Consider the following 5,740-nt stretch of genomic DNA (forward strand, 5'->3'; position numbering starts at 1 on the left):
CAAAAATATGGATTATTCAATAGATTGATGCTGAGATGGTTGATTATCCGTATAGAAAAAAAGTCCATGACCTTAGATACCAGCCTTACATTATACCCAAAACAATGGGTTAAAGGCAAAAATATTAAAGATTTAATTAAAAAATTAGTACAGAACCTGTCATGATCCTGAGCTACAGAAAGATTTCTTAAGGAAAAACTAAGGTATAAAACTTAAAGAAAATGATCAGAAATTTTACTGCATTGAAATTAACAACTTCTGTACAAACAAATTGCAGAAGAATATATACTTATATAAACATTTATACAATGTTTTAAAACATGTAAACCCATACATGTATTGCTCCTGGTTATATGTAATCAAAATATAAAGACATGCAGGTGGATTATAAACTCCAAATATAGATAGTGATTTCTGATAGAGATGGAAGCAGGAGATGGGTATACAGGATCTTAATTGTCTGTGCAGTATTCCATTTTTTTTACTGAACAAAATATGACAAAATGTTAAGATTACAAAAATAAGTGATAGATCCATGGGTGTTTTACATATTATAATTTTCTCTATGCTTGAAATATTTAATAATCAACTTTTTTAAAAAAATGAAAACTAAAATATAAGAAGAGAAAGATAGTAAGAAAAAGATGGTAAGAATGTGCATGTGTGTGGGTGTGTGGGTGTGTTGGGGGTGCCTAGTGTGGAGAGGGAGGGATAACTGTAAAATGAGTTCAAACGTTCAAACTATCAGGACTAGAGCTCTTCAGATGTAGACAGTGGAAGTCTGTGAGAAGACTTAATAGAATTATGCAAAATGATAAATTTCTAGAATAAAGTGAAAAAGATATGCTTATTAAATATTAAGGAAAGATGCTAGTGGTTCCTTTTTCATTTTAGTAAAGCAACGTGAGGAAACATTCAAAATTAATATCATTTTGTTCAATAGTTAATAAAATTACCAAACATTTCAAGGTTGAGACTATAAATGAATTAAATATTAAGTACATATTATGAATTTATGATCTAAAAGAAAATATATGTGCCAGAAAAGCTGATATATATTAAACTTTGAGTTCAGAATGGAGCATTTAATATTCTGTTGTGTTGTTAGGATCAGGTGCCTAGATGAGGAAGGCTATGTGACTGACAGCAATTTGTAGAGTCTCACATAAGAAGTTGCTCAAAAGGCCTGGAAATTCTGACCTTCTTATATTACTAATTATAGAATTGAGGCGCAGAGAGGTTGCACAATTTGCTCAAGGACACACAACTAATTTGAGGCACAATCAGGACTATAAATCTATGATTTCCATCCCGGGAATTTTATGTTAAATGATTCCACCTTATATTTTTATAATTTTAGAGGGTTAGCTCTCTTTGGTCCGTAAGTCCAAAATGACAAAGAAAAGAAGGAACAACGGTCGTGCCAAAAAGGGCCGCGGCCATGTGCAGCCTATTCGCTGCACTAACTGTGCCCGATGCGTGCCCAAGGACAAGGCCATTAAGAAATTCGTCATTTGAAACATAGTGGAGGCCGCAGCGGTCAGGGACATTTCTGAAGCGAGCGTCTTTGATGCCTATGTGCTTCCCAAGCTGTATGTGAAGCTACATTACTGTGTGAGTTGTGCAATTCACAGCAAAGTAGTCAGGAATCGATCTCGTGAAGCCCGCAAGGACCGAACACCCCCTCCCCGATTTAGACCTGCGGGTGCTGCCCCACGTCCCCCACCAAAGCCCATGTAAGGAGCTGAGTCCTTAAGACTGAGACAGACTATTCTCTGGAGAAAAATAAAATGGAAATTGTACTTAAAAAAAAAAAAAATTTTTAGAGGGTTAACTGATTACAATGCCTACATTCACTTTGAACTTGAATAATGTTATTTTCTTCCTTTTTAACTATGATTGATAGCTAATATATTATCTGAAGATTTAGGTACAATTTTTAAAAGGTGGTCTTTCTTAATTATAGTTAACTTTTTTCAGTTTCTTTGTGACAGGAAAGAGAAATTTTATATACTTATTTTATTTTTAAAAAATGCCAAAATCCACAAGAGGAAACACTGTCATTGTATTTATTTTTAAAAAAATTAAAAATCATTTACATTGGTCAAATTGGGGATTTCAAAATATGCCCATTAGCCACTAGGTGTCATCACAGGCCATTGTAATTAAAAGCCAGTATGTAATTTCCTTGAAAAGTTAATAGCAAAATTTTTGCTGAAATATTGACCTTTTTATATATCTAGATACATAGCTCTATATTAGTATATTTAATAGGTATACTAGGGATGAAAAAATATATTTAAATAAATATAAAATCAAATGCTATTTTTATATTTGTATTGAATATATTAATATTCTATATTTAAGGACTAGGTGGAAAGATTAATCAGAAATAGATTTCACATAGTTATTATCATAGCCCATGAATAAGAAATTATGATTATAGTACTGAGGATTTTAGCGACGCAAACACTATGTTTAATCAATGTTAACTAATGACAACATTTGTCTATCTTGGGATTCCACTTGCATGTTGCTTCATCACGAAAGAGAGGGTTGCGGGTAGACACAAGATCAGCCACTATTGGCTCTGTTTCAGGGTGGAGGAGGAACATCAGAGGACATAGTTCTGCAGGCTTGAAGGACATTATTGGGCTTGGCTAACTGGAAGCAAATCAGGCACCTATTTACTCCTGTACGCCAGTTTGTGATACTATGCTTCCACTTATATAAAGGTTTGTTTTCTTCAAATAAGATGTGAACTTGCTGTTTCTTGGCTGAACATGCAGGTGTTAGTGAGTTTTTAGAATGGATCTGTCATGTTCCCCATGGACTTCGAGTATTTAGTCACTTGTTTCAGAAAAGGAAACAAGGACAGAAAAAGAGGTTTCGGGTTCTCTTCATCTCTATCATGGCATTCTTTTGTTCCTGTTTGTCATTTAATTTGATTTCTCAGTGCCAAAACTTCTTGAAGAATCCTCTACCTTATAATATGGAGCCCATCTTCCATTACATACATAAAAAATTACAAATGTTTCGGCCTTTCTTTTAGCTATGACAGGGGCACATGCCATAGTATCTGTCAATCAGTTGTGTCTGTGGCAGGATGTGAATCAAGTTAGTTACCTGAAAAAGAGGAACTGCAGAATGCTGTCGGCAAGAGTGGTGAGGCGGTGACAGCTACAACCCACGTTAGTGCTATGGGATACAGTAGCAGCAGATGGCACTTGGTGTCTGGGATTTTGGCCCTGAAAGCAGCAATATGTGTGCCCAGGGGTGGTGGTGACGCCAATTTGTGGGACAGTTTTGCAGCAGGATTTGGGAGGAAGTTTCCAACTTCTGGGCCTCCTAGAGATGATGAGAACTATCCAATAGCTTTCTAATACATAAATTCCTTTCATGCTTAATTACATTTTGTCTTGCATTATTTTGCTGTAACATTAAAGAATTCCTGACTTATATACTTCCCATTTCCAAAGCAGAAAAACATTGGTGCCTACATTGTGATAAAATAAGGCCTATCACTCTTTCTTACTTTCTAAATTATCCATAAATTTCCCTCTTTTCTGCCAATAATGAGCTGGATAAAATGGCGGTGGCAATGGTGGTGGAGGTGGAGATGGTGGTGGTGGCGGTGTGTGCTATGTATGGGTTATGAGAGTGTGTACGTTTGACAACAGGGAAGATTTCTGCCATTAGAGAGATGCCAAAGACCCAGGTGCTGCTCTTGATATTTATTTATGGGTCTGTTTAAGTGTTGTGTCTTTTCTTCATCCCTTAGAGCAGCATACACAAGTTATAGCACCAGTAGCCAGGGAATGTCACAACTTTTATGTAGAACAGTGGATGAACACAAATAAGGGCTCTGAGTACTTGCTCATCAGCAGTAATAGGTTGCAAATGCCAGCAGATCTGTTGGAGACCTACTCTCTACATTACAATCACGTGAACCTCAGACCTTGAATTCAAATCTCTCTTTATATATATATTTTTACCATCATGTACATACCCATTGTCTTATTATGGGAAATTTGGGTTTTATTTTTATTATTATTTTTTTTTTAGAGGATTTTGGTTAGAAGCATTGGGGCCTGACAGAAATGAGTTAAATTCCAGTGTTGGCATTTAGTTGCTGGGTGACTTCCAGCATGAGTTATTTAAATTTAGATAAAATGAATTTTAATTTCACAAATAAAACACAAAACTATTTTCTTTATGAAATGTAAACTATTGCAGATAAGTCTAAATAAAGCTCGTGACACTTCTTGAGTGCCCCAGTGTCTGACCTTCCCCAGAGGCAAACACTATCTCCCTTTCCCTCATCTGTGAAATAACTATAATGATACCTATAATACCTACCTGACGGGCTTGTGGTGAGGCTCCCTGACTCAGGAAACCAAATTAGAATGCCTTCCCTGAGCTTCCAGACCAGCTCAGAGAGCCTTGCTTTATGATCCCATGACAGACACTCTCTACTTCTTGATAGCAGTTTTACAGTGGTTATTTATTTCTTCAATTACAGAAGAGTATTATTTACCTAGCACATCCAGGATTTGGTGTATACACAATTGATGATATATCCAGAGTTTAGATAAACTTAATGACAAAGCACAGAAGAGAAGAGTAGGGAATTAAAAGGATGTCTTGGCCTGCAATGTATGTATTCCATGCCAAATGCATATTTGTGTGTGAGTGTGTGTGTGTATATACATAAATGTATATATATTTATACATATATATATATATATATTTGCATTATTGTTGCCCTCAACAGTTGAGGAAATATGAATTTCAATTCACTAAACTATGTATCTAAAAAATTAAAATTTCTCATCTCCTCTTACTTAATTTTAAAACCTAGTTGTTCTGGGATAATTGTGATATTAAGACAGTAAGATAACTTCACCTGGTCCTGGGTTGCCAACCTCTGTTTATGCTGGAGTCCCTCCACTCTACCTTGTTGTTCTGGTGGTTGAGCTACTCTGGTGGTCTGGTCATCTCTGATCCTGTAGAGTCCTCAGTTGCTGACCCAGGTGGGTCATTGCTGAATGTTCCTTGTCTCTGATGAAAGCCCTTTTGAGTCCAGTCCTCTAGCAATTTCCATGCTCTTCCATGGCTCGAGCAGTGGAGCCTTCTACAGCTTCCCAAGTCCAGCTGTCTAGAGACCCCATGTAGTTCTTCTTTCTGTGCTATGCCTGCATTGTGATGGGGTGGAGAATCTCTGCCAGAGTTTTGCCAAGTTGCCAAGTACCCAGTGCTTGCTGTCAGCACCTGGATTCTTAGAACTACCTGGCTGTTTTATAATAGTCCTCCCCTGCGATAAATCCCATTTGGTAGGTTGGGCACTTTGTACTTGGTTTCCATTCTCCTTGAAATGCTCTTCTCATAAAAGCACAAAGCTCACCTCTATAGTTCCTTCAGGTTCCAGCATTGTCTCGTCACAGGGGCTTTCCCTGAACACACTTATGTAAACCTTCTCTATCTCCATATTCTCTATGCCTTTAACCCCTATTATTTTTATTTTAGTATTTATTGCTGATATTGATTTCTATTTCTTTTTTCTCACTTTCTCTCTATTTTTATTATTATTACTATTATTATCTGTTTCACCAAGATAATACAAATAGTTAGGTTGCTGAAGTTCACAGGATTTGAATGTAGCCCTGTTTGTCTTCAAGTAGATGCTCTATCTGGGACAACACACTGCATGTGTTAAACCCTTTGTATACCCTAAAACACT

General features: G+C 36.4%; 1 pseudogene across 1 annotated transcript; it reads left to right on the forward strand.

Annotated features, from left to right (window-relative positions):
- The first annotated feature begins 1,375 nt into the window (after positions 1 to 1,375).
- On the forward strand, positions 1,376 to 1,819 carry LOC108541864 (40S ribosomal protein S26-like; annotated as a pseudogene). Its single transcript, XR_001889088.1, has one exon. The product of XR_001889088.1 is annotated as a 40S ribosomal protein S26-like (transcript).
- The last annotated feature ends 3,921 nt before the right edge of the window (positions 1,820 to 5,740 follow it).

Source organism: Rhinopithecus bieti, unplaced genomic scaffold (genome assembly GCF_001698545.2).
Source record: "Rhinopithecus bieti isolate Rb0 unplaced genomic scaffold, ASM169854v2 scaffold_20206, whole genome shotgun sequence".
Classification (NCBI taxonomy): Eukaryota; Metazoa; Chordata; class Mammalia; order Primates; family Cercopithecidae; genus Rhinopithecus; species Rhinopithecus bieti.